Genomic DNA, 14,421 nt, shown 5'->3' on the forward strand with positions numbered 1-14,421 from the left:
TCTCTAATGTTATTACATTCTACTGTATTGACAACTGCAGAAAATAACAAGCTCCTCATCTTTAGTTATTCTCATATGTATCTTAGGAGTTTATCTGGCTCAACCAGTTGGATAGTGAGCTCACTCTCAAGCCAGTCACTGTGGCTAAGAGGATATTGTAATTCTATTGACCAATCTTGAATCACTTGCCCATTTTGGAACCTCAGGGTATGGTTCTATCAAAAGGAAGGGATTTGTTCTTTAATCAGATGTGGTAGTTGGAATGTAATTGGCCCCCATAATCTCATCAGGAGTGGCACTATTAGGAGGTGTGTCTCTATTGCAGTGGGTATGGCTTTATTGGAGGAAGTGCATCGCTATGGGGGTGGGCTTTGTGGTTTCCTATGCTGTGCCCAGTGTCTCAGTCGACTTCCTGTTGCCTGCAAAATGTAGACTCTCACCTATTCCTCCAGCACCATGTCTGCCTGCACGCTGCCATGCTCCCTGTCATGATAATAATGGAATGACTGAACCTCTGAAACTATAAGCAAGCCCCCTCAATTAAATGTTTTCCTTATAGGCCTTGGTCATCCTGTCTCTTCACAGCAATAGAAATCCTAACGAGACACCAGACTAAAAGGATATTTAAGAAACAAAAATAACCAATATATGCTTCCTTGGTATAAATAATACGATTTAAATCATGTCTTAACCTCATTTGTACTGTGCTCATGCTGTCATTGAGGTTCAAATGCAGCACACAAGTTATGACATCAAAGTTATTGGCTGCTACAACATTCCCAGTTCCTCACCTAGTTATGAAAGGACATTACTGTACAAACAATGCTGATATAGCCAGTATATGGTGTTTGGCTACTAACATACTACTAGCATCTTCCCTCTAGACGTGCCCATTTATAAACTGAATAGCAATGCTGGACAAACTTTCTAGTGATATCTTAAACTCAAGGGCCTACATGACAACCACCAGAAACAATTAAGGCAAGCTTTTAAACAAGAACTGATTTATATGCTCCAGACTTAGAGAAAATAATGTTATCTTTGCTTATAAAATCAATACTCTTTATATACCACAAACATGGTTTTGTGGCTTTATTTTTCTCTATAATTATAGTGTTGGGTATTCAATGAGTTATACAAACTCACTTCTAACCCATCCTAGCATGCATCTGTAAATTAATGGTCACCTGTAGGTGACAGACCCACTCAAACCTAACTGGCTCATTTTGCAGAAAACAACAAACAAAAACCAAGGCAGAATTAAGTTACTTATTAGTATTCTGTTTTCAGTGATTAAAAAAACCAATCAAATTAATTTGTATAATTTAGTTTTGGGGAATAATAGCACTTAAAATTCCATGGGTGTTGAATAACATGACAACCCAGTCTTTCTGTCTGTATCTTTGTAGCCTGTCAGATGTACTGGCTTCATCCTTATACTTCGTGTGGTGCTTTCTTGGTGGCTCTTAACCTCTATAATTACACAGTAGTGAAGTGGCTGCCACAGTTTCATCCCTCCCATTCCCATGATACATAGAGGAAGGCAGAATTTTGTCCCACTAGTTTCTGTAGAAGTCTTATCTACTCTCCTTTGTTGGCATGAATTAGGTCAAGTGCTTATCCTTAAACTAATACTTTGGTCAAAGAAATTATATTTTATGATTCATCTAGATCAATGACTGCTCATATGTGCTTTTAGAAAGTGGGTTTAGCCGGGCGGTGGTGGCGCACGCCTTTAATCCCAGCACTTGGGAGGCAGAGCCAGGTGGATCTCTGTGAGTTCGAGGCCAGCTTGGGCTACCAAGTGAGTTCCAGGAAAGGCGCAAAGCTACACAGAGAAACCCTGTCTTGAAAAAAAAAACAAAAAAAAACAAAAAAGAAAGTGGGTTTAACAAAATCTTGAATCAAAGTCAAAGAATAATAGTTTCTTACCAGTATTTTTAACTTCATTTTAATTTTTTTCTGAGAATTCATACATGAGTGCTGTATTTACATCATTTCCACACCTCCCTCACCTGCCTCCAACTCCTCCTATGTTAGCCCAACTCCTTCTCGAGAACACTATAGATATTTAAAAAAGACATAGGGAAGTGTAGTATTTTATGTTTTATTAAGTGTGTGTGTACACGCATGTGCATTCATGTACTCATGTATAAATAAGTTAAATGATGTTACACCTCTTGGGCTAATAATTCTTCCCCCAAGAGGTATAAGGTATCTAACAAAATCCTCAGTGCCAGGCATGGGAACCCTCCCTTTGAGCTATTGTTCAGAGAGGTCTGAGAGACTCCCAGAACAATGTAGACTCCTGCTATTGTCATTGGTGATTTCTCTAACTTAAGTAAGAGCTTATAAGATACCCCACACTGGACACAAGACTTTGAGGAATCAAGCAGGAACTGACCAAAATAAATTTCTCAGCAATCTATGTATCGTTGTTGGAGTATGACTGCTAGCCTGCCGATATAAACAACAGGTCTCTGAGACACTGAACCTTTATAACTGTAAAGTTTAGTTAAATAAATACCTTATTTGTCTATGATCATGATTAGACTACAAAAGCAGTTAATAAAAAATAACTGGGCCTTGAACATGAACTAGGGATTGGGGTTTTTCCCCCTTTTCTTGTCTTACAATGACTCTTGAGAAAATTCTGTAGTTAGTTGAGTACTTTCAGTTAGAAGAATGATTTCATTTTGAACATTATGACTTTTTCAGTTAATAAAAACCCCACTGATACATTCAAACTTCCTTTATGTGTTCTCATGTTCCTTAGTGCACAGGCCTGCATCCAGAATGGGTAATACTCTCTTCATCGGTTCTTACTATTACTGCTTTCCCTTCCATCCCCCATCTCTTTGGACTGAGGGAGAATAAAGCAAGCCTTTTTTTCTTAATTGATGCTTCTGACAGTCCTCTTAGAGCTAATGCTGACTGTCCATTATGACTGACATTGAAATCCAGGCTCCTTAATATAGCACGTTTATGAGTTCTGAATCCACTTTCCCAGGTGCCACAACACTGCACAGCATCCTGAGGCAGGCAATGTATGCCTCCACCCCCACCACTAACCAAGACTAATGCACATTTTGAAAGCTACAATTTTTCAAATGGGAGCAGTAATTTACTAAATCAGACTGATGTTCTGGTAGGAATATGGAAAGGCTCACAGGCTCTTATACAAGGTTAATGTGGAATAATCATAATAATAGCAATTGTGAGCAATAAACGTTGGTTATGTAAGAAGAATGTTTTAGCTTTTTCCTCCACATGTGTTGTATACATTGAGCCCCTTTTGCATGAACTTTGAGCAGGAGCCCATTCTGTGGCTTTCCTGATTTCCTGTCCCTCAGCCACTATTTTGACTATTGTACTGTTGATCCTTTCTCCTTTGACATCTGCTAATAGTAACATGACCTTCACTCCTTCTGGGTCCCTTTTCATGAAGCTATGTATTGGGAACACAAGATTTCCTCCCAATCTTGGTTCACCTCTCTGTACTAGTTTCCATTGATGGAGATGTTATCCAGAACCAAATCCACAGCACAGGGGTTCACATGGAGAACACGGTATGTTGAAAACTAACAGAATAGAGCCCCAATGAGATACTTCAGAAAGCATAAAGCAACAATCCCCAGGAAGCCACTGTTTTTGTTACTCACCGAAAGACCCACTTAACAGAATACTGTTAAGAAAAGAGCAAGGCAATTCTTTCCCATTCATTCCTGCTTATTTTCGTTTGAAAGTTCTTTGACTTTATGTCCTCATCCAATCATCTATATTGCTAAGTTGCTACATACTTTTCTGGTTTTTGTCCTTTCCTAAACTAACTTCAGCATTTGTCTTTGGCCTTTTCTTCACAAGAATGTTATGGCAAGTGAACTCATTAGTCAAAATCTTGCTTAAAAATTGTATGACCTTTTCCTACTGTATATTATTAAAAAACTCATAAAAGCATGTGATTAATCCTAATAGGCACAATGAGTTATTGAAGATAGTCATGGAACCCAATTCATAATAGTATATCTTCTGACAGGGTACCTGGAGTTACATATGGTATAGGAAGGCAGAGGAGAAAAAGACACTCAAAGATAAAAATGCTTAGTCCATTTAAATAAAGTCAACTTTAAGTTAGCCAGCACACATGACAGAAAACATTCACAATGCATACACACATACATATACATCATCTTATACAAAAGTTCAGCCTAAAATTTGCTTAACATTATCTTGCCAATTGCACAGCTGGCCTTCCCTCTTGAAGGCAAAAAAAATTTCCCCAGCTGAGTTGCTGCTGCACTTGGTAAACAAGATAATATGGTATGTGCTAAAGCAGACAAGTACACGCACACATATACACACCTACACATCCCAATTAGCAATAGTTTATTTCAATCGATTTAGGAGAATTCAACTATCAATCTTTCTCGTCTCATTCTTGTCCCTCGAGCCTATGTTTTTAGCTTTATCTTGTTTTTTTTTCCTGTCTCACTGCATCTGATTCCTGTCCTCGGGGAAAGACAATTACTACAATTTAGTTTTTTGCTCCAGTTCTCTAAAACATTTTCTTAAACTCTATAATTTCCTTTTTATCCTCTTTATTTCCAGACTAGCAATTCTGAGCTTTGTCATGATTCCGACAGGGCACTCCTTCTGTAGAGACAGCTCTGATATGTTTGCTGTAAGGGAAACCACAGACTCCGTCATGCACATCCTTTTCTCCTTCTACCTTGTAAAGCAATCCCTACAAATCCCTCTTTTTCCATCCAAGGCAGGGCTTCTCTTGATATGTATGGGAAAACAAGTAGTGTAGTTTGAATTGCCAAATGGTCTTTTGATGAAAAACCCAGAGCCAGATATTGGGGGAAATGCTGAAAGATCAGAGAGACAAAGGAACAAGCCACTGACACATCTCACCTTGCCAACTCCACGAATCCTCTGACTGAATGCCTCTGAGTCCTCAGTTGAAAGCTCTCCAGCTGAAAAGCTTTAGTTCCTGTTTTCTCACTCCTTATATACCTTTCTCTACCCAGCCGTATCACTTCCTTCTTAGTGCTGGGATTAAAGGCGTGTGTACTTCCCAAGCAAAGGCATGAGATCTCAAGTGCTGGGATTAAAGGTGTGTGCCACCACTGCCTAGCTCTGTTTCTCTCCTAGACTGAGTCAATCTCATGTAGTCCAGGGCAGCTTTGAACTCACAGAGATCCAGATGGATCTCTGCCTCCCAAGTGCTAGGATTAAATGTGTGTGCCACCACTGCCTGGCATCTATGTTTAATCTAGTGGCTTGTTCTGTTCTCAGATCTTCAGGCAAATTTTATTAGGGTACACAATATAACACCACAATGTTGTATATCTTCCATGAGCTCGGGCCTTAAAACTACATGAATAAGACACATTTAAGTCATCAATACTCACCTGCCTCTCAGCCCCTTCTTTTTTACCTTTCTCCCTGCCTCCATCTCCTTCTCATTATCTCTTTTTTACCTTTAATGATAGCATTCATTTTGGTTAATTATAATTTCTGCTATAAGGAAGCTTTATTTTGAAATCCATTCATTTTTCCTTTCTTTACAGCCACTAACCACTCAGCTAAAGAGGCCAGCTCCAGGCTGGCTCTTTGATTGGAATAGTAATCTAAGGTCTCTTTTTCTCTTTCATACCTTTAATATCGTATTTTTGTCAACAATGTATGCCACTTCGAAATGATTATAGGCTCCCTTTCCTCTCTGTCTGCTATCACTGACCCAGAGAATATTTGTAATACACGTATGTATCGAGTTCTCTTTTGTGTAGATATCAGTCTAGGAAGTTGTATATGTATGATCCTGAAACTACAACTAGAATATTTCAGCTAATACTTTTTTGATGTATATATGCAAGACGGTATAAAAGGTTTTGCATTTGTTTATTCAATCAATAGTCAGATGGTGAACTCTTACTACTGTTCCCTGTGCTTGTGACAGAGCATCAAATGAGAAACATGGTTCTAGTCAGTATAGATCTCACATGTAGCAGTTGATTCACATAATGTACAAGTTAAGGAAGCCCCAGACTACAGTTTCTTTTATGATCTGCTCTGCAGCAGACTCAGTTCCTTACTCTCATATTGGGTAAAATAAGCATACAAGATTTCCTGGGGACTGCACTGATGTTCACACTGAATGTCTATGTCCTAAGAACAGTCTTGAGAAAATTGAGACTGTTAGTCACACTATTAAATTTTGGTTCTTTTGTCTCTATTATACAGCAATATCATTCCAGAGACTTATCTCCATCTTTCCCAAGGGTTCACAATAAAAACCAAGTATTCTCTGCAGCTCATCTTGTCCCCCTGTTCTTTCATTTCAAACCTCAATTCCTCTTTTCCTCTTCCTGAGGAAAAGACAAAACAATATTCTCAGGCATCAGGTGGAAAAGAAGAAAGGTTAAGATTTACAAAGACATCATTTCTAAGTTAGTCTTTGTTAGGAGAACACTTGGAATTCAATGGCAAAGAATAGAAGGATGACAATTTGGCAGCAAAGACCCAGGTGGGCAATGCTAGGAACAGGACTTGGCAGTAGACCAGCTCAGCAAGCTTCTCTAACCTTTCCAGTTTGCTGAAAAACCAAGGGATAGATACATTATCAACACTTTTTTTACTATTAAATGCTCGGAGTATCTGTCTTTAGGGGAAAGTGCTATCTTCATAGAAATTAACTTCTAAGTCAAAGATAAGAGGGGAAAGCACTAGAAAATGGTAGGTTCACCTATGATAATCTTGCCTTTCTTGTGATATAATCTCTGAGAATCCATCTGTAGTAGTTTGTTAGTTGACCACAGTTTTAGGGAGCCATGATACCCCCATGCTAAAGAAAGTTCAATCATTAGAAAGCTTCTAATTTTTGCATGTGAATGATAACCATTGGAGAGATACAAACAAAAGACAGAAGTTAAGTCATAGCTTTTCTGCAAAAATAGACATTTGTTCTCTGCTTAACTACATTTTGTGACATGTCCTCTAATTTAAGATGTTCCTGTGTGTGTTACTATATTTTTAGTAAAAGCTCATTATCTGAAGCATCATTAACCTTCAGCACCATTGACATAAACATGATGCACTCTCCATATTAAACACAAACTGTTCAGCAGCTTGAGGACTGACCCATAAACAGGAACTTAAATAAGTGACCAGAGTGAGATGTACAGCCAGAGTGAGCAAGAAGCACTGATGGGAAGGGATTTTTAGGTGGTAACTAAGGACAAAGGGAAGCAAAATCATTTCTGATAAGTTTGTTTTAATTATTATATAAGCAAATTATTATTTTATAGACATTAATAACAATCCAAGTGTTACCAACACTCAGTACCTTGGATGTTACTGGCAGGTTCATTCAAGACTTATTGAATCAAATGGAATAGGAAGGACAGGTGCAGGAGAAATACACTTTATTAAATACCCACAAAATTAATGTGAGCAGAGCTTCCATATACCTCATAAAGAAATCAATATTACTGGCTTGAATTTTCTCTTCTATGGCTTCCCAAGGCTATGATTTCAGTGCTACCATAGAATCTGTTGCTTGCGTTGTTGTGTGCATTGGAAAGTACCTAATACAGCTACCGTCCCATGGTCTTTACTGGGGTCCATTCTTAAACATGAAGTTGAATTGAGATTTTAATACCTCAGATTTATTTCTATGGATTTATGGCACTAAAATGTCTGGAATTGATTATATTTGACCATTCTGAAAATTATAAGCCCCAAAGTAATTGCTTGATTGATCAGCATTTCTGTACAAGGCGGTAACTTGAAACATCCTTTATATAAGACATTTTACTGCTCTATAGGGAATACAGATGGAGCTTAGAGAACATTGTTTTTTATTAGGTATGTGTGTGTATGTGTGCACACATGTGTGAGATATTTGTGCGTGAATACAGGTCCCCTTCTGGCAAAACCCTTCTGTGGAGGCCAGAGGATAACGTTCTGTTGTTCATTCTCTCCTTTCGCCACGAGTTCTGGTCATTGGACTCATGCATAACCCACTGAGCCATCTTGCCTGTCTCAGTAGATCTTTTCTTGATGAGGTAGTTATACCATAACTTTACAGGCCATAAAACAAACCTCAAAGTGTGCAGTATTTTTGGAAAGAGCAGTATGACTAGTGGGAATTTCTCTGAGTGGGTGTAATTCTATAGGTTGGGAAACAGTAAAAGGAGAAAGTGGTACTGAAAATTGAAACATAAAGAATGAAATGGTGAGCACATGGGAAAAAGAAAATGTATGAAGTTAAACAAAATCTGGGCTTTCCATTGTCTAAACTAATAACACACTATCATAGATACTTTATGATCCAGTACATCCTTTGAAATAAAATCATCATTGATATTAATTGAATTTAATAAATATTTTCTCCATAAAGCAACATATTGCATTAGTCAGATTTATATAAAAGTGTCAAGCCCTTTATGGAACTCAAAATCTGGTAATAGTCACTTATAATTTTAGCCAGCATAGTAGACTAAAGGCAAGGCTTTCATTCTATGAAAGAATACTGAAGAGCTGCTGCCTAATCCAGTCTTGGGTGGGTGTAGTGGGTAGCCATTCCAGCTTTGATCTCGAAGTTCCAACCCCCATTGAGACTTCAGCAACTGTCACGCCTACAAGGCGGGGACAAGGGAGGCGCCTGGAGGCCCGAGATCTGGATGGGCCTGCGCTCTCTCTGTTCTGGGACCCTGGATGGTGGAGGTGGGCCAAGCAGAGCTCCAGAGAACACCGCTGGACTGAGATACACCTTCCCCAGACCCCGCGACCTACCTATCCCTTAATTTGTAAGTTACACTATTAAATAAATCTCCTTTTAACTACGTGGAGTGGCCTTAATAATTTCACCAATAGATGGGGGTAGGGGAAGTTTCCCAGAGGAGTTTATTTCCATGTTGATGCCAGAAGCATCAGTAGAAGTATGCCAATGGGGACATTATGCATGAAAGAACAAGTCCCAGGCAAGAGAAACAGCAAATATAGAAATCCAGAGGCAAAAAAGAGGTTGGTGCTTACAAGGAAATTAAAAGAAAATAAGTCTGCTGGGGACACAGTGCCAAGGAACAAAAGATGAACCTAAGTTGGAGAAATATGGAGACTAAGTCCTCAAAGACGCATTGTATTTTATTTTAAAAGCTATAAGACTCAGACATTCTGTATCATACAGCTGTCCCAGATCAGTTTGAGTGCGACACTAAACACTTCTATAAGTGTCATTATTGCTATGAGAGACTCTTTTATGTAAGTCTCAGATATATATATATATATATATATATATATATATATATATATATATATATATATATATATATATATATATATATATATTAGGGCTTGCAAACTACCAGTGTGATATATTTCTGAAAACTCATTTCAATATAAGATATTTATATATATCCTGGAGAGTCACTTGATTCAAGCTGAAAAAAAAAAACTACCAAGTTGGCTTCATGTCAAGACCAGAGATATTTAACCTGAACATAGATAGGACCCTTAATATCTCTTCTGATTTGAGTGCTTCTGATTTCTGGCTTTGATAGTCTGTCTTTCACCTTTATGCTGTTTGTTTACCCCATGCCTGCCTAAGTATGAGGGTATTAGATATGTACAAACTACAGCCACATAGGCAAGTGGTCTAATTTTGTTTGCTGGTTTTATTCTCTTCTATTACTCCTAGCTGTCTCTTTCTACCCAACTGAACCCAAGTCAAGATCCTCCTATCCTTCTTATTCATGGAAGATGTCACTGCTGATAGAGTTAATGTTTCTGGCCAGTTTATTCTGGTTGTTCTTGAATAATCTGTTTTCTCTGGTATGGGGTAGATGCTAGATTCTACTACTTTTCTTCACTTCTGATGCCTCCCTGGAATTTAGTATTGGCTTTGAATTGTTGCTTATAGTAGAATACAGGCATTTGAAAGAACCATAGAGGCACATCTCATTCTTCCATTAAATAACAGCAATAAGTTGTGATGTCTGAAGCTGTGTGATTGAATGGGAAACAAATAAGCACCAGCAGACCTGAGTTTTAGGTCAGTTCTTCTCTACCCTGGTCATGGTATCTTGAACAAGTTACTTATTTTTTTGTGTCTTGGCGTTGCCTTGGATAATTAGAAATAAAAGCTGTCAAAGTACTCTGAAAAGAAAGATGTTCAGAAAAGATAACACGATAATTACTATAAGCAGCATACCACTACATTCATCATACACAAGTCTGGCATAAACTATACAGATCATATACTCAGGTGTATATTGGTGTAAATATTAAGGCCACTCCACGTAGTTAAAAGGAGATTTATTTAATGGCGTAACTTACAAATTAAGGGATAGGTAGGTCGCGGGGTCTGGGGAAGGTGTATCACAGTCCAGCGGTGTTCTCTGGAGCTCTGCTTGATCCACCTCCACCATCCAGGGCCCCCGAACGGAGAGCCCTCCCGCCAATCCAGATCTCAGGTCCCCAGGCGCCTCCCTTGTCCCCGCCTTGTAGGCGTGACAGTTGCCGAAGTCTCAATGGGGGTTCAAACTTCCAGATCAAAGCTGGAATGGCTACCCACTACAGGTGTATGCACTGGGATATACCTGATGATGACCTCTGGCAGCATCAGAGCTCCTTTCATGTCCCGCGGCTGCCTCTGGGGAAAGATGTAGGAAACTGCTGAAGGTTGTCAGATCCTTTACCAAGACAACTGTTCTACTCTTCCAGAGAAAGATCTGTTAATCTTTAGTAGATTCAATGGTCTATTTCATTAATATGCTAGGCTGCCTTCCAAAGATGTGTGACACACATTTCTCATGGACCTCAGTCTGTCAAATGCCTCTTTTAAAGTTAGGCTCCTTCTTCATTTATAGCTGTGTACCACAAACTTGTGCAAGCTCCATATATATTTGTGATAGCAGCATTTGCAAATAGTATCTAATACTTTTTTTCTTTGAAGGCACTGTAGATTCCTATAGTGTCAAATGTCAAGTCTGGAGGCCTAGTCTGTGGCAGATTTAGTCTATACTGCAACAGAATCCTGGGAGGTATATTTTGACCTGAGGAATCAGGGCATGGATTCTCATCTGGGGATGTAATGGAAAGGAACAGGTTGTTTCCTTTCTGGCAGCTACTTCCTCCTGGAGTGCAGCCAAGAAGGAGAAAAGGTATACAAAATACTACTAATGGTCCAAATAGCTGCTAGATGCCTAGCTGCTGTATGACCTAACACTTATATTTATTGCACAGGAAGACATCTACTCCATTATCAACCCATGACAATTCAGTTTCATTTTTCTATATACAGTTGTAGCATAACTGGCCCCTTTCTTTCTCTGTATATAGCAAGTTCAAAACAGCAAAATAGAAAGGGAACAGAGCCTGGGGCTCCCCTGCTCGTATTCCTAAGTGATTTGCATCAATCATCCTGAGAGTTGTAAGAAATGACAGGTGAGTGGAAACTGATAAGTAAAAAGACCCAGGGGGAAAAAAATCAGTTCTTTGGGACTTTCAAATGCCAAGTAAAGTAATAACACCTCTCCTTCTAGCTCCTAAAGCATCACCACATGAAAACACCATATTGTGTTTAATGATGACAGTTAAGTCACCAGGAAAAATCTCATAAATTATATTAAGTATCTTCTATTTAGGGAAGTGTAGATGTACAACACAAGTTTTTCTCAGAGCTTTCAATATGAAGGGGAGGCAGCATGTTGTAGTAACAGCTACATTAAGACTCATGCCCCAAATTTCTTCCATTGATTCAGCATCAAATATAAGAAAGCACTCTCCTGTGTGCTCATCACTGAAGATAGATGGGCAAAGAGGACATAGTTTTTGTTATCTGAAGCTCACATTCTCATTGGAGAAAGAGAGGCAAGTGACATTGCAGAGCGGGATGCCAACGATGAATGGTAAATGCTATAGTAAAATGAACCAATCTTTACAATTTTAAATATTGAGTCGAGTCATGGTGGTGTGAACAGATTTGAGAGGGGGGCAAGACTAGACTCAGGGAATGTGTTTAATTAGATTTTTAAATAATCCATGGGAAAGAAAGCAACAGCATCTAGAACAATGACTGTTGTAGGAGAGAAGATGGATTTTAAAAAGATTTTGAACATAGTGCAGGTACGACATTGTATATTTTGTGTGAGATGCATGAAGAAACCAAGGGAACCCCCAATTTTCTGGTGTGGGTAATAGTGTAGATGGTAATGTTTCCATTTCTTTTTGGAGTCACTATTTAGCTTCAAACTAGTTTAAAAATCAAATTTTTTTCCCTCATTTATGAAATGAGTAACTCAGACTAAATCACTAGCTCTCAATACAGAGTATTACCCATCCAGACCCTAATCCAGAGTTCATTTGGCAATATTTGGAGTTATTTTGGTTCTCAGTCCCAAGAAAGCTAGGGCTTACCAGCATCCTGTGGGGAAAGGGTTCACATGCTGCTAATCTCTGTGACATACAGATCACCCTTTCCTATCAACAAAGCATTACTTGGGCTGGACTAGGTAATCTTAGCTAACACTGAGGTGTATTCAAAGCTTATGTGTTTACAAGTTTATTTACATTTTTTTGTTTATTTGGGGGACTGTATTTTCTTTACAACATTTCTCCTCTCCCTTTATTTAATAGAAACCCTCCCATACTCAATAGAAACCGTTCTCACTCTCCTTCAAATTCATGGTCTCTTTATTTTTCGTCATTATTTCAAGCAAATATGTATTGGAATATACACACATATTCCCAATTATAAACTTTTAAGTCCATGTAGTGTTACATACATATTCCCAAATATAACTTTTTGAGTCTGTATAAAGTTACTTGTGTATATGTTTTCAGGGCTGACCATTTTGCCACTGGGCAATCAATTGGTATGCCCTTCCTTGTGGAGGGCTACCTCTCCCATTCCCAGATTTACTCAGTTGCCTCTAGTTCTTTGTGTAGGGTTGAGGCCTCATGCTTGTTAACAATTTAGCAATAAAAGGATAAGCTTTAATGACCTAGATGATTCTTATTTGTAATCCAGTTGGATCAATGAAGAACTACTAAAATAATAATTAGTAGCAAACAAATGTGGGCATATATAATCCACGTAATCTAAACTTATTTTCAGAGCTATTGAAGTAAGTAATGTGCTGCTAATGGTTAGATTATGCATTCACATGGCGCCTTGTGTGTGTCTTCAAAATAACTATGATGATTGGAGAGACCTTGGCTACCTCTTACCTGTGTTTTTCTTTTTTGTCAACATACAATATGCCCAGAGTAACAGGAACTGAAAAAGCTGATGGGGATTTGAAGCAGCTAATGACTGAAATACCTCTTGGAATCAACCATGTTGCCAGAAGCTCTGTTTGTATAGGTTTGGGGTTGTGTATGGGAGCATACATAAAGAGAAACACAGAGACTCTGCCTAAATCAGGGTATTTTTATAGTGTTTCAATCATAGGATTAATTTTGGTAGCTTACATTTGGTAGCAATTGCACACCTCAGTTTTGAGTTATCTAGGGGCCTCCAAATAGGGAATTAAAACTTGGGACATCTCTGTAAGAATATAGAGGTTCTCACTTAGAATTATCTACAGCCATCTTGATAGTCAAGTCCTTTTTTTAGGTCTTCATAACAAAAAGTAGATATTTGACTGTATGCTTGTTAAATGAATGAATGAGTGAAGCTCCTATATTTGGGGGGATGTAATTCCTTGGTTCTTTGAGAAGGAACAAATCCGCCTTTGCTTAGCAAGTGAGATAGTCAGCTTTCCTGAACTATATTAAATGCCTGAAATAATTAACCTAAAAGAGAATTTTGTTATGGCTTGTTTAAGATGTTCTAGTCCATGATCTACTGGCCTCACTGCCTTGGGGTCCTGTTAACAAAATACACTATGGTTACAAAGGAGTGGTAGATCAGAATTGTTCTCCTCATGGCAGAACATAGAACTAGAGACGAAGATGAGATCTCAATACTCCTTTCTGGGCTATGTCTCCAATAACAGGAAGTTTTCATTCAAATGAAATAATTGTTGAATTGAAATACCTTAACTTCTAGTAACTAAGTGGTAAAGGTGTGAGTCTTTGGGAAATATGTAATACATAAACTTGCCCAGCAGATATTTACTGATAGTCTACTGTATGGAAGCAATGGTTGAGGTATTGAGAGATTTCCAATAGAGCAAGTATCACTTATACTGTAATTTGATTCCTCTGAGAAGGGGGATTATTATATAGGAGTCTATTATAGCAATTGAGGCAGGTAATGATAGTTGTGAAAAACCAGTGTGGTATCAATGACTTTGGTAAGAAACAAGTGGGTTCTGGATACATTTTGAAGGCAGACCACAGCAGGCTTTCCAGGTGTGGGGCCTGCAGTAGGAAGTACAGAGAAGCTAGCCAGTGGGATGAGGGACG

At 38.5% G+C, this 14,421-nt stretch overlaps 1 protein-coding gene across 3 annotated transcripts in view; it reads left to right on the top strand.

Annotated features, from left to right (window-relative positions):
- Rtl4 (retrotransposon Gag like 4) overlaps positions 1 to 14,421 on the top strand; it is a 348,500-nt gene that overhangs the window by 278,933 nt on the left and 55,146 nt on the right. The window lies entirely within an intron of this gene.

Source organism: Peromyscus eremicus, chromosome X (assembly GCF_949786415.1).
Source record: "Peromyscus eremicus chromosome X, PerEre_H2_v1, whole genome shotgun sequence".
NCBI classification, from domain to species: Eukaryota; Metazoa; Chordata; class Mammalia; order Rodentia; family Cricetidae; genus Peromyscus; species Peromyscus eremicus.